The sequence below is a fragment of the Rhinopithecus roxellana genome, chromosome 4 (genome assembly GCF_007565055.1).
Source record: "Rhinopithecus roxellana isolate Shanxi Qingling chromosome 4, ASM756505v1, whole genome shotgun sequence".
NCBI lineage: Eukaryota > Metazoa > Chordata > Mammalia > Primates > Cercopithecidae > Rhinopithecus > Rhinopithecus roxellana.
In genome coordinates this window covers 154,249,263-154,265,352 of record NC_044552.1, presented here as the reverse complement: position 1 = coordinate 154,265,352, position 16,090 = coordinate 154,249,263, and positions in this window count along the sequence as shown.

The window sequence follows — 16,090 nt, the reverse complement described above, 5'->3', positions numbered from 1 at the left end:
GAGCCTCTTAAGCAAGCTGCACGCTGCTTAGGCAAGGCTGTGAAGTGAGGAAAACACAGTTTCTGTCTTCAGATGACTTGCTACAAACCCATGGCCTTGGTGAGTGAAAGTCGGGTCAAAATGAATCACGGGTGCTAATCAGCCTCCTTGGCAGAAGCCACAGGCAGAAACAGTGCTCTCCCCCAGGACTCTGTGGGATCATTTGCCTTTTGTCGTGGGTGTCAGCCTCAAGTCCTGGTGCCGGAGCTCTGATGAGGGAACCCTTGCTCCGGGCCATGCATCCTGACACTAACATCCCAGGCAGGTGAGCACCAGGTGGTTGCAGGGATTTGTTCGCCTGAAGCTACAGTTAGCTGGTTCTGTCTCTTCTTGAGACTGAAAACAGAATGATCTCCTCTTTTTAAATTTAAATGTTAATAAATAACACGTGGATGTAGTTTAAAAAGTCAAATAGAACTAAAACATTTAAAATGCAAAAGACAACATTCCTTTGACCTTTTCCTTCCCCTGACCCACAGCCCCCTACTTCTGCTATTTTAGATAATTCTTTTGGTATTTACCTCCACATTCTAAATATTATACAACTATTTTTTATTTTTTAAATTATAATATTTTGACTTTATAAAAATGAAAGATAAACATTTAGCTGTGGCAGAGCTCTCCTAACCCTCTCCATCTCTCCCTTTCCCCATCTTCTTCGTAGATTTAGATCACGATTTTTGAAAGTCAGTGTTTACACTGAAATGATTTGTTCACAGATGATGACAGTTTCACTCTTGTGCACCGTTTGTAGACACAGGAACACCATGTGATGAGCAGAGGTTGCAGTGAAGCAGCTGCAAGCCAAGGACTGCCGGCTGCCTGCAGAAGGTGGCAGAGGCAGGAAGGGTCCTCCTGCAGAGGCTTTGGAAGGAGCATGGCCCTGGCGATGCCTTGCTTTTGGACTTGTGGCCTCTAGAACTGTGGGAGGACACATTTCTGTTATTTTAAGCCACCCAGTTTGTGGCCATTGGTTACAGCAGTACTGTGAAAGTAATATGGTCCCATCGATTCTACTTTAATTTCTCTCCATATTGGTCCCTTTACAATCCAAGTGTAATGGTCTTTGTTAAGGCCCTATTCTGTCTTACCTGGATTACTGCAATGGAAATTTTCTTATTTATTCTGGAGTTGGTCCTGCTGTATCTTCCCACTTGGATATATGACTCTCTCAGTTCATCTATTTTCTGAACTGCTCTGGCTCTCTCATTATTGTTTTAGTGTTCTTGACATTGGTCCATTTTCTCTTGCAAGCTCTCCCCAGTGGCTATGTTCAACAGCGTTTATGGACACAGCCGATTACTAGATAGTATCCGTGATGGGACACCATCGGGCTCCCTGGGTATCACTATTACTATTGGAAACCAAAGGTTTTGGATTAGTGATGCTTAATTCTTTCTCATTCTGACTCCTTAAGACTCTGCTATCTTAAGCATGCCCCGCTACCACCAGTGGCACTGCCTGTGTCCGTGGGCCACATCTATCTGAGCTGAAGCAGCTGTGAAGGAGCCAGAGCCCAGGGTGAGTGTCGGGGGCTGGGGTGAGGACCTGGCAATGCTGGACATGCTGCCAGCTGGACATTCTAGACATGCAAAAGGAAGAGACTTAAACTTTGTGATCTCTCCGCACCTTCCAAGCTCCAGCCTCAGATGGGAGATGTCGGCACATGAGGTTGGAAACCATTGCCATCGTTGCCTGACGCCCTGTCCTGACACATGTCCTGTCCCGACACATGCCCTGTCCCGACACATGCCCTGTCCCAACGCATGCCCTGTCCCGGCCCATGCCCTATCCTGGCGCATGCCCTGTCCCGACACATGCCCTGTCCCGACGCATGCCCTGTGCTGACTCATGCCCTGTCCGGATGCGTGCCCTGTCCCGACACATTCCCTGTGCTGACACATGCCCTGTCCCATTTAATCCCAAGGCTCTGTGCTATCTCCCCATGCAACAGTCATCCCACTGGACTGGAGGTTGGCAACCAGGCTAAGCTTGCTGAATTTGCTTTGTGGGTAAGAGTCGCTCCTTTTGGGCAGCCAAAATGCCTATCATTTACATAATAGGAAAGATATATTTTTAAGCTTTTTGTCTAAATTAAATAATGACAGTGATAGTTAACATTAACTGAGTAATTACTATGTACTGAATAGTGCACTGGGGGATTTGCCTGCCTTTCCTCAAGTTAATCCTCATTAGGATTGATGAATTCATTCTGCACATATTCCAGACCCCCCTTTTTAGACATGAGGAATACACAAGTAAATAGATAACATGAATTCTCTGATCTCCTGCAGCATTGTAATTATTATCCCCACTTTACAGATGAGCAAACTAAGGTTTAGCAAGCTTGAATGACTTGCCTAAGATCATGCAACCAGTAAACAACAAGAGATAGGAACAAACTCAGTTCTCTCATACTCATGCTTTTGACACTAGGCCATGAATGTATGTGCGTTATTAAAAAGCAAGGAACAAGATCTGGAAGTCCATAGAGGCATCTAGTTGCTCACAAGAGTTTCGAGCACCCAATTTCTTTATCCTACAGAGAAATTGCCAAAATGTTTGTATACAGATTGTAGACATTACTAGCTAGTATTAGTGATCAATATTTATAGGTGACTTTCCAATATAGGAGGCAGGCTCTTAGTATTTAGGGGAGGGAGAATTTGCTGGTGTTGTCTGCAGATTTAGTTTCTGGTCGGTCAGGTAGGACAGACAGTATGAGGACTCAGCACTTGCATTTGAATCCGTGGCTGAGTACTAGGGAAAACAGGAATTGCTTTATGAGTCAGGGCAATAATGTCTTGGAATTGCTGGAAGTAACCATTATTACGCTTGCTTGTTTCCCCAGAATAAGACACAGAAAGAAGGCTGGGCCGGGCGTGGTGGCTCACGCCTGTAATCCCAGCACTTTGGGAGGCTCAGGTGAGTGGGTCACTTGAGGTCAGGAGTTTGAGACCGGCCTAGCCAACATGGTGAAACCCCATCTCTACTAAAAATACAAAAATTAGCTGGTTGTGGTGGTGTGCACCTGTAATCTCAGCTACTCAGGAGGCTGAGGCAGGAGAATCCCTTGAACCCAGGAGGCGGAAGTTGTAGTAAGCTGAGATGACGCCATTACACTCCAGCCTGGGTGATAGAACGAGACTCCATCTCAAAAAAAAAAAAAAAAGAAAGAAAGAAAAAGAAAAAGAAAACAGACTGAATAGACATTACTCCTTTTTATTTTTTTATAACAAGTTTACACTGGAAATAACAATAGTTACTTTTTTTTTTGGTAACCTTAATTTGTCCTCATTTGAAGCATTAAATTTTATGAACAGTGTTAATGGAAAGCCTTTTAGTCTAACGATGCAGTCACCATCTCTTTAACTTCTCACCCCCAACTCCACAAGGGAAAATTCATCTTGCAAAGCTTTTAGAGGAGGGCATATTTCATGTGAATATTCCTTTCCCATTTTGTATGGCTTCCCCCTGTAGTTTTACATTACTTCTTTTGGCCACTATTTCATTAATAGCATTAGGATTTTTATTTTCCTGGTCCGAGGGCAGGAGAATTGGACCCATTCTGTCTGATAATTCAGCAAACAATTTCCCTACCACAAAGAACATTTTTTCTTCCCTCTCTCTGGGTTTCTGGCAGCTCATCTCACCCTGCCAGGGGGAGATTGAACACTTTACTCTTTTGAAGAGTTCACATCAGAAGATCTCACCACATGCCTCTAAGATTTCACCTCATGAGAAATTCCCCTTCAAATCTGTGGTTTTGTCTCTTCCCAGGACCTTTTGAATTCCGTAATGGCGTCATGTGCTGGCTGTGCAGTTTGCCCCCTTTGAAGCATTTACAGATGCTTTTAGGAGTCTCTTTAGAATGAAAAAGGTTGGTGGTCATGGTGGGGGAGGGGTTGGAAATCCCTCAGCAGCCAGAAGATGATCTCTGAATAATTCAGGACACACCGCAGGGCACTGCTAATACCAGCTCTCCCAGGGCCGGGGTAAACATTAACACTCTTATTTCTGGTCTCTGGCGAAAATAACGGTAGTAGAAGGGGGTGTCTCTTGGCCACACGTGATTTCTAGCGGGTTAGGCTTTCTCGAAACTCTGGCTGCACATCAGCCTTTCCTGGGGGAATTTAAACCAAGCCCAATATCCAGGCCCCTCACCAGGCCCATGGAATGAGAACTCCTGATGGTGGGACCAGGTGTGGTCGTCTTTAGAAGCTTTGCCGCCGGCTCCAATGCACACCCAGCACCAAGAAGCTGAGAACCACTGCTGTAGGCCTGGGCCCAGGCTGGGTCACGCTACTGAGGAGAAGCTTCTGGAAAGAAGTAGAAGCTCTCACGGGCACCTCTCTTCCATCCACACCAACCTCCCCTTCTTGTTCTCCCCTTCTTATCTTAAACTTTCAAGAGGAAGAAGGGTTGGTCATGGGTGAACGTTCCTGGGCATGGTGAGAGGCGGCTCTGTGGTGCCCATTCACACTGAGAGGGACCCGCTGGGGATGCCTGACGGTGCCACTGAGGCTCTGGGGTCCTGGTTCAGAGGGGGGCATCTTACACGCAAGTCTTACAGTCTTTCCTGGATTCCTATGCTTGGTGGCAGCTCCTCCACAGGCCTGCCTTCCCTTTGTTCTGAAGAACGTTCTGCTTGGCCGGAGCGTTCGGTGCAGTTATTATTTGGGTGCAGTTATTATTTGGGTGCAGTTCTCCAGTGAGAGTGCTAACTAACTTCAGGGTAATGCCAACCTCCACTGCCAAACGCAGCTACCTGGCACTTGTGTTTACCTTGGGGCAGCTGCAGTGCTCAGACTCCTCTGCCTGAGATGCAAAGAAAGCATGTTCTGAAAAGAGGAGAAAAAGCCTGGAGAAATGGGGTAGAAAAGTAATATTTCCGACTTTGCTGAGCTGGCACTTAACAAGTGAAATAAAGGAAACATTTTAAAATAAAAAATCAGGCAGTTTGTGTATTTGGTCGCCTCGATTTGACTGTTTAGCGCATGCTTGTGGATTATTCCCTAGATGTTTGTGTCAGTTCTACATGGATTAGTTAAAATCTTCACTAGAGAGCTTCACAAGGCCAGGGGAGAAGGCTGCTGGGGGCTGTCGCCCACCGGTGCCTCCTTGTCAGCCTCTCCTTCGGCAAAAAAAAATATATCCTTGCCGAAAAAACTATCCCACGGCAAAATGATGTAGTTAAGCACAGGCATTGATGAAAAATTAATCCTTAATGTTTTCTTATTATAAAAGTGACATATGTTGTAGAAAAGTTAGCAAATATTGAGATGCCAAATTGATCCCACCCTTTGGTTAAAAATCCCTGTGGTTTTTTTTTTCTCTCTCCCCATCCACTCACCCTTGCCACAAAAATGGAACTGTTGCATCATGGCCCCACTGCTTTGTAACCTGCTTTTTTTGTGTGCTAAAAAGTACATATATTTTTAGTTTTTACTTCATATTGTTTTGAAGATTGAATAACATCCCATAAAACTGATGTACTATAATTCATTTACGTGATCCTTAAGTTTGGACATAAAGTTTAGATGTTTAGGTGGTTTTGTTTTTATTTATTTTTTTTACTTTTTTCCCCGACTTCATTTGTAATGTTCTGCAATTAATATACCTTAACTAAATATCTGGGTTCATCCAGTGTTGTACTCGGGATGGTTCGTGAAGCTCCAGGGAAAAAGAAAACGTATCCCCCATTACTGCAGGTCCTGATTTTCTGTGGTGCGCCTTCTTCCACTGTGGTCAGTGGAAACACCAGTGTGAAGGCCCTGAAGGTGGAGCTGGGAAAGGGTGAACATACCAGCTCTTGCAAGCCCGGATAAACTGGCGCCTATGTGCAACTGGGAACACCCATGCTAATGTTTTAGGATAAATTCCTAAAAGCGGAATTTCTGGGTCAAAGGGCATGAACATTGTCACATATTTTGTTTTGTTTTGTTTTGTTCTGCTTTTTGAGATTGAGTTTGGCTCAGGTGATTGGCCCGCCTTGGCCTCCCAAAGTGCTGGGATGACAGGTGTGAGTCAGTACACCCCGCCCATTGTCACATATTTCATATCTGTTTTGTCTAGTTGCCTTTCAGAAACATCAAAATCTATATTCCTATCAGGGGCCCGTAAGGATGTTCTGAAGTGTGTGATTTGTCCTGAGATGGAATAGACCGCCTCTCCAGGCCACGAGAGCTCCATCTGTGGCGGTCTTCTCGCTTAAGCCCGATGACCAACCGCTTGGCAGTGCACTACAATATGAAAGGGGTGGTTGGAATCTTCTAGGTGTCTCTTTCAGCTCTGAGATGTTAGGAGAAGTTAAACAAAAAAACAACAAACAAGATGCCAGAAGGCAACTCATGATAAATGCCAGACATCAGTGCTATAGAGGCTCAGAGCAAGAAGAAATTTGTGATTGGGAGCCTGGCTAGGAATTCCTTCCAAAAGAGAAGAGAAGGTATTAGCTGGCATTGGTGTTGCTGTACTTTATCCATTCCCTTCCCATCACAGAAGCCTGGATTCTTTACATCAGCAACAGACTAGATGGAGGCATGAGGCGGTGCGGACCAGAGAGCAGAGTTGTTGCCCGCAGGGTGCCCTTTGAAGGCTGCCTTTGCCACCATCTGCAGCGCACGGGCAAGGTAATTCTCCGGAATGAAATCCCTGCCTGTGTTTCTGGCCAGTTTTTCTCAGCCAACCCCCAGCCGACTACTTTCCCTGCTGCCTCTCTCTTTCATATTAAGACTTTAAAAATCCAGATTGTAATTCATCTTTCCACTGTTGCACACAGCACTGCTATGATGGACAGAAGTGTGTGGTACCAATTAGATCTGCAGCTCTGATTCCCTGCCTGGGATTAGACTTTGGTGCAATTTGTTTGAGTTTGGACAACTCAAATATCAGATAACATTAAGGTTTACATTCTCCGTAGAAACCTGTCCCAGGAATTCATTGATGTTTGCAGCATCCGATTATACTCTATAGCTAGAGAAGGCCAAGAGGAGAACCTTCTATTTTTCTTGTTGACCTTTGAAAAGTAGCATCCTGTGACTTCCTCCGTAAAGCCCATGACCTTCAAGAATCTAAATCTTCAACTTTTCCACAAATTATGCTGCTTTTTTCCCAATGTTTTCTTTAACAGATATTAGAATAGCATCAGTGTTTGCTTTCACTAGGAGGAAGTGGAGTCCTGGGAGAAAGAGCCGCTGCCTGTGATTGCACAGCCTTCCCTCGATGGTACCTTTACCCTGGCATGTGAGCTATCAGCCGACTGGGGATGCTTTCAAATGAGACAGGAAACAGTTTAGGGTAAGAAATGCTTTTAAAAAATCATTCTCACGCCAGATGAAATCTCAGATCTTGCAATTTTGTTTGTTTTCTCCCTTCTCAGCTGTTTCCCTTTGAAGTCAAAGACTGCTATTTCTTTGTGTGAGTGCAGCTGTGACTAGTCGATCATGGTTTATTTTAAGACAAGAAAAGAAGTGGAGCAAAGAAATACCAATTGTTATTTGTCATCCATTAGCAAAATTCAGATGCACCCAGTCTTGTTCAAATATGCAGATGCAGGTTCCCTATATCGAGATGTTCAGGCTGGGGGTGCCATGCCCAGATGAAAGGGGCAGCCTGGGAGGCTTCTTGTCAGCCCTTGCTCAGGTCTTCTGACAGCAATGCAGGGCTGGAGTTGGCCATTATCTTGTCTTATCCATGTTCATTGTCCCTGCCTGAATTCAAGGCTTTATTCTTTTGGGTCTGAATGATTGCAGTTGCTTCCTGATAAGTTTTCTCTAGAACCGTATCTCTGGTCAATCATTTCTGCATAGCATACCCAGACAAATTCTGCGAAGTCATGTAAATTATACCACTTATGTGTCTCAAATCTTCAGTGGCTCTCTATTTCCAAGGGGTGAATTCTAAGTCCATTACTTACCATTTAAAGTGTTTCTTAGTTAACTACTGTCTTATTTCCAGCCTTATCTCCCACTTCTCTTTCTGGATCACCCGCTGCCACTAAAATAGTGTGCTCCCAGCCAAACATCATGTTGCCAAGACCTAGAACAAAGCCCATGTCCACTGTGAAGTCTGTGTTGGGTTGACACCTGTGGGAACACTTTTCCTGCCCTGAATTAGATCTTTTCTCGTTTTTATCATGTATAGATTTTTAGAATCGATGGGGACTTTAGCTATTTTTGTCCAATCGTCCAGCTTTACAGATGAGAGAACTAATGTTGGGAGGAAGTGAATTACTCAAAGCTACTGATAATGATGCTGTCGTTTATTGGCTGCTTTCATATATGCCTGGCAAACTGCTCAAAACACCTCACTGAATTACTTCAACATCATCATGCTATTAACAAGGAACTTCGGGCCCAAAGAGGTTAAGTCACTAGCTGCCATTTACCAGGATGGTAAGAACCAGAGCCAAGATTCACGCCTCAGCGGCCTGATGTCACCCACAGCCATTTCTCTGTACTCCACCTACCCATGACCCTTGTCATACGTTATTTTGTTATATTTGTGAATGTTTCTTATTTACCCAACTATATTTGTAAGCTTCTGGATGGCAGAGACCTTACCTATAAGACTTTGAACAACAAAGCATGGAATTTTTTTTTTTTTTAAAGATGGAGTCTTGCTCTGTTGCCCAGGCTAGAGTGCAATGGCACCATCTTGGCTCACTGCAAGCTCTGCCTCCCAGGTTCAAGGGATTCTCCTGCCTCAGCCTCCCGAGTAGCTGGGATTACAGGCACGCGCCACCACGCCTGGCTAATTTTTGTATTTTTAATAGAGACGGGGTTTCACCATGTTGGCCAGGCTGGTCTTAAACTCCTGGCCTCAGGCGATCTGCCCGCCTCAGCTTCCCAAAGTGCTGGGATTACAGGCGTGAGCCACTGCAGCTCGCCAGATTTTTAATATATATGTTTGTCCTGCCTCTAAAAGTCAGGATCCAGAGATGTTGAGGAACATGGTCGTGCTCTGAACGTGCCAGGCCTGAGCGCCATGCTCCTGTGTGGAAAAACAGATTGGCAGTCACTCTTTCCCTCATGTACATGGTGTCAGCCTTATCACCTGTCTCTACCTATATCTCACCATTCCCCTACACACTATTCTTACACGTATCACACACAGCGCTCTGCCAGAATTCTGCTTCCGTTACACGCATTTCAAACCTTGTCCCTTAACAAGCATGAGAGGTCAAAGACCTAAATACACTGCAGCTCTGCCTCTCCTCCCCGCCCCCAGTATTTCCCAATGATGCCATTGGGAATTACACATACCTATGTGTTCCTTCCACCAACCCTAGCTCCATCTCTAGCCATTCCCAGCTTAGTGCATTTTGAATAAATACATGAGTTTAATAAGTTCATAATAAGACTATGAGATTGATAGGAACCAAACAGAACTCTCTCTGCCCTCTGGGACTCTACAGTCTGTTAAGAGGTCCTGGGGTCTGGGGAAAACTGGTATTTTTTTTCAGAGTCTATTCCATGTTAGCACAATGTGAAGCAACACACACTGCATCCTGTAGTTCTTGTAAATATCTTTATCTTTGGTTAATGAATGAGGAAACGAATTCTTTAAAGATCCATCACTCACTCACTCACTCACACAGCACCCAAGAGGTGTAACCAGGATTTAAACTCACCTTTGGCTCTAAAATCCATGTTTTGCCTCCTCTTGCCCTCTGCAAGGCTTTCTGATGCCTCCACAATAAAGAGAGCAATGTCCTAAACCGCCTGCTAGTATTGACTGGTGCACTGTCTGCCTTCAGCACTGATGGAGTTTGCAGTTCGGGGAACTCTAGGCTGGGCAAGTATGGGGGAGGCTGGTGATATTTACAATGAAGTGAGCCTCAAGCTTTCATTTGACCAGTAAAGGAAGTGGTGACCACCTCAATTAAGGACCGGATCAAGAAGAAGTCACACCATTAACTTGTGATAGACATGTAGGCCATTCTACAAAATGCGAGAGACACCATGTGACTAGGATGTTTCCGGAAATTTAGCAAAATTCCCACAATGACCTTGTAAATACATAAAGAAGTGGAGCTTGATGATAATCCTTCTGGCAGTTTTCACCATTGCAGCCTCAGAGGTGTTGATGAGCAGATTGAAAAGGTATTGCTGAGTATATTGAAAGAACAGGAACAAGGTTTTATCCTGAGCCTTTTCTTGTTCAATGTTTTAATTAAGATCTTGGATGGAATACTGGAAGGTATGCCTAGCTCACTTAATAGAGGGGAGTAGGAATTGGTACTATTGATCTCTCCTTCTTCTTCAGTCTCCCTTCTTGGGGGGGCCCATGACACAGTTTTCTTATTTTTCTGAATCTGATCTTTGTCCATATCTTTTATGGATTCCTTTCGTTTGCCTATTCTTTTTTTTTTTTTTTTTTTTTTTGAGATGGAGTCTCACTCTGTCACCCAGGCTGGAGTGCAGTGGCACGATCTCGACTCACTGCAAGCTCCGCCTCCCAGGTTCACGCCATTCTCCTGCCTCAGCCTCCCAAGTAGCTGGGAATACAGATGCCCTCCACCGCGCCTGGCTAATTTTTTGTATCTAATTTTTTGTAGAGATGGGGTTTCACCGTGTTAGCCAGGATGGTCTTGATCTCCTGACCTTGTGATCCACCCACCTCAGCCTCCCAAAGTGCTGGGATTACAGGTGTGAGCCACCGCACCTGGCCTCATTGTCTATTCTTTAGAGGTAACCCAGTTCCTCAAGGTTTCTTCTTGGACCACCCTCACCTCCGACTCCATGGGTGACGTCTGTCTGATTCCATGGCTTCAGTCTGCCATTGTCCAAAAGGACAACTCTTGGCTTTCAGACCCAATTGACCACTGGTGTTTCTGCCTTCCTGTCCCATACGTATTTGATATTCAATCAGACCCAAACTCAATGCCTTCTCTTCCACTATAAACCTCATCCTACTGTAGTCAGTGAATGTGCCTCCTTTTTGCCATTTGTCCTTGCCAGGAATCCTGGCCATAGCCTCTGATTTCATTCTCTTTTCCACCCCCACATACCAAGTCTGTGGTTTCTAACTTCTAAATACTTCCCCAAACATGTCCATCCTTCTCCCTTTCCATCGCTATTATCTTAATTCTTTCCACCATTAGTGCTTCACTGAGGTTATGGAAATAGCTTCCAAATGTATGTCTCGTCCCTGAGTGGAACCTTGCCCCGTTTATTGCATACTCACTGATGCAGCCAGAGTGGTCGTTTACAAATATAAATGTGGTCAGGAGGGCATTGGCCTGATGGAGACAATTCACTTGTTCCTGCACCTCTTGACAGCAAATTTCCAAGAGAGCCCGCTCTGCCCTTCACTCTTCAGCCTCTCCGCTCGGATCTCCATGTCCCTGGACACAACACTCTGGGCAAACTGAATTTTTTTACATCTCAAATAGGGCCTGATTTCTTTCATTTTCTTTCTATACATGTTTTTCCCTTTGCCTGAAATATTCTTTCCTCTACTGGTGTAGCTAATTCCTGCTCATTTTCTTCTTCTCATCTTAGATTTCCTTTTCTTCAAAACCTCTGATTCCTCAAGTCTAAGTTAGCTAGCTGTTCCTTTTATCTGTTCACCCAGCTGTCACTCATACAGAGGTAGAATGGCTAAAATATGGGGTATTTAAAGATTGATGGAAAAAAAAATAACACTCTGGATTTGAATGTTCAAGCGATATGCTGAGGTTTAGCAATGCTCGATATATCTTATAAACAAATAAACCACATTAGCCTGTGTGGGAGATCCGCCTGATTGCATCTCTCGTTGGTGAAGGTGAGTCCCACCAGGGACTCTCAGAATGCTCCTAGGAAACCTTCACACAGACTCTTTGGCAGATTACACATCTCTCTCCCTCTCTAAAGTTTTCCTTGCTTAATTGAACAGATTTTTATTAAAGCAAGCCAGAATCCAGCCCCAGCATTTAACTGCGCTGCTGCAGGGAGTGATGCATTCTTTTGTAACAAGACTACAGCTTTGATTCCCCACTTTCTTCCTAAGATTTGTTGTTGTTGTTTAATTACATGAATTATAAGGGTGTGACCCTGAAATTTGGGAAGAAAATTAAAAATTAAAAAAAAAAAAAAGATGGTAAATGCAGCTGACAGCTCATTTGTCAATGCCAACTCCACTGCCTACTCCTGACTTGTAGGTGAAGAGCTTCATGAATCAAATTCATAGCTTATGGCTAGTGTTAGAGGCAGTGAAACTTCATGGTTTTACTTTGTGAAAATATTACTAGGCTATTGCCTATTTTCTTTAGATGTTGTTTTTAGTTGTGCCAGTGTTTTCATTTCTCTGCTTGAATAACATCTAAAAAGACATGTATATAAAATCATATTATACTGCAGAGCACACTGAGCTATATAAACCATCTTATAATAACTAAAACAACATCACACTGGCACACTGTAGGTTCTCAATAAATGTCTATTGAATTCCATTGAATAACGTTAGTTAATATATTTACTTATTTTAACTACAGAGAACTGCCTTTTTTTTGTTTACCAGAATTTCTAATGCTTTTGGTAGTTTAAAGGATTTCATTTCAATGTATATTAATAGTTTTCCTTTATATTATGACATTATGCATGATGCACATTGTCCTGAAGGATATAAAACTATATACTAGGAAGAAATAAATGGAAGTTTTAAAGAAAATCCTCATTTCACCCAGTTCAGCTAGTTAAATCCTGAGAGGAGAGTATTTAATTTTTTATTTCATTGTTCTTATGTCTCAGCTGAGTCTTAAATAATCATGGAGAAAACACACTGTACTGTTTTATTAAGAAATAAATAGCTATTCTCTAAGCAGGAGGATAACATAGTAAAGTGTAATATTCTATTGCTGAGATAAAGAAATGAGTAACGCTGCATAATGAAGCATAGAAGGTTACTTTATAGAACAACAGTGAAGTGTGGCCGACCTCGGGCAGTCTTGATGGGTTGGGCCAGAGGAACACACACCCGAATAGAGGTACTAGTAAAGAGCAAAATAACACTGTGAGGAAATAGTGCGTGCGTGCTCTGTGTCTTCTCTTCACTTATGGAAATAGATCCGTTTTTAAATCATGAGTGTGATGAATAACTGAGAAACATCATAATCGAGAAACAAAAATAATTCTGACTTCACATTCAGAGGGAGAAAGAAATTTTGAGTTTAAGGCAAGGTCGCAAGTATTTTTGGGGGGCCATGACAAGCCCTAAAATCTTCACATTTATGTGACTGCAAGTGTTTTATTCCATCTGAGCGGGCCCTTTGGTTAAATCTTTTACCAAATTTGAGAAATTTTCAGTCATTATTCTTCAGTTATTTTCTTCTGCCTCACTCTTTTCTCTCCTTCTGACACTCCAATTGTACATAAATATGTATGTTATTGTCCAGCAGATATTTCAGGCTCTGATTATGTTCTTCAACTGATTTTTCTCTTGGTTCTTTAAATTGAATAATTTCGTCTTTTTCTGCTGCTGTTTCTTCTTCCTCTTTGTCTTCTTCCTCTTCTTCCTCCTCCTCCCCTTCTTCTCCTATTCCTCTTCTTTCTTCTTTCTTCCTCTTCTTCTTCTTTCTTCATCTTCATCTTCGTCTCACTCTGCCATCCAGGCTGGAGTGCAATGGCGCAATCCTGGGTCATTGCGTCCTTGAACACCTGGGCTCAAGTGATCCTCCCAGCTCAGCCTCCTGAAAAGGTGGGACTACAGGCACCATAGTGGGCTAAATCTTCTTTAACTATTTGTAGAGATGGGGTCTTTCTGTGTTGCCCAAGATGGTCTTGAACTCCGGCTCAAGTGATTGTCCTCCTTTGGCCTCCCAAAACACTGGGATTACAGGCTTGAGCCACTGAACCTGCCCTAGGTTGAATAATTTCTATCTATCTTCAGGTGTAATAAATCTTCTACCATTTCTAATCTGCTATTAAACCAAGCCCATATGATTTTAATTTTATATTTTTCAGCTCTAGAATTTGCTTTAACGATTTTTATTTCTCTTCTGAGATTGCTTCTGTTTTCATGATGATAATATTTTCCTTTGAGCTCATGAATGTGTATTTATTTGATAGCTGCTTTAAAATCTTGTCTGCTAATTGCAACATCTAGGTTATAATCTGGAACCATTTTTTTGACTGCCCTTTCTCTTGAGTTCTGGTCAATTTTCCTATTCTATGTCTAGTGATTTTTAATTGTAGTTGGGACATAATAATACAGAGAGTATGGACACTGTCCTGTCCCTCTGAAGAGTATTGAATTTTGTTCTCGCAATCTGGGCTCAAGCTCCAAATTCCATCTCCCCTGCAGTGGGCACAAGCTGAGGTCTCTGCTGTATTGTTTATGCCTCCAGCTGCTGTTTTCTCCTGGGGATCACTGGGATCTGTGATCAATGAATGCACAAAGTGTGAATACAGAATTTAGGAGTCAAGGTTATCCCCTCTGCATCCCTCTCCCTTCCAGGATTCCCTCCCATACTTGCAGCTGCTCCCCCATCCATCTGTTCTGTTCTCTGCCCTTTTTAGTGAGTAAGGGTGTGGCTTCTGCTGCTCAAAATGTGTGGGTTGGGAGTACCCTCAGGCAAAAAGCAGCAAGCTCTGAAATCTCAACTGTTGATGTTTCCATCTTTCAAGGCTGGCCTCCAATCCAGTTTCTACCTGCCGTGTGGTCATTTTCAGTGCCTTAGTATTTTTTTTGTTTGTTTTTTTAATATTATGTCTATCTTTTCTAATTCTTTTTGTGGGAGGGTAGTGTGACCATGCCATCCACCATTACTCCCCTTTCATTAAATTCAGTGACTCAAAATGGTACCATAATTTCCATAGACTGTTGGTAAGTGGTCAGTTTTAAAGATGTGTTTAATTTATACACAGAACTAACAAAGGTGAAGAAGGTTATAGCAGAGAAGAGACAGTGCGAAGCAACTCATCTAGTGTTTTTTAAAATAGACTTTTAAAATGGCAAAACTCAAGATATTTAAAGTATTTATGTAATCACTTAAAAAAGGTATTAAAGAAATATTTGTAGAAAACATATGTAAAATTTACAGTATGGATAATTTCAGATGAGTCAGATGTGAAAGACTTCTCAAGGAACTTAAATTCAGAAGAAATGGGAAGAGATGCCCAAAGTGGTGAAGCTGAAAAAGCTGGAGAACAGATAGGATGTCATTCTAATCCTTCCCTTAAGAATGTCCTTTGTCACGAGACCTGGTCTAAATGAAAGTCACCAGGGAATAGTTAAACAACAAAATGCTAGGTAGCTGTATTCTAGGGGAAAATGAAAAGGGAGGTAAAGATAACTGAAACAGGAAATATTGTAGAAGTTATGATTTCTATACAACATGGAATTCTTTAGATTCAATTCAGCACTGGTGGGTGGAAGTACGATAAATGCTCAAAATTGAGGAGAAAGCACTGTAGTCTTCAGAGGCAAATACTCCAGGAAACAAATCTCCTGAAATGCGTGGGTAAGATGTGACCTTTGAGCAGCTGTGACCAGGAAGGCTGACAGTTCTCTGACTACAAAGAAGAAACCATCCAGGCAGATGAATATGGAGTGGGACTTAGCAGTGTGAGGCAGAGCTAGGCAGGAAGAAATGGAACACCCAGACCAGCCTGGGTCAGAAATCACTCTGAGGACACCCACACTGCAAGTTGCATCAAGCCTCTGGTGAATGAGGATTTGACATTTATGCAAGAACTGTGAAAGCTAGGTAGGTAGAGAGAGAGACACATATGCATATAGATAGCTACACATGCATGCATATAAAATGGGGCTTCACTGTTCAGAATAATGTACATACTTATCATTTCATCTGTCAGTGCAATGTTTCCCAGTTATTTTGCTATCTTTTACAAATAAGTCTTTCTACATTTTGTTACTGAATTAGAACTCAAAGAAAAAGTTATTTCAAGATTTTGGCCCTAGAATGGACAAGCCAGTTTGGCAGCATCCTGTACAGACTCCTGCCTCCATCAAACACATGCCACAGGTGTGCAACAAGGTGTAATGGAAATAAATTGATACAATAAGAGTGGAGAAACTTTATCTGTAAACACTTATGAACTGA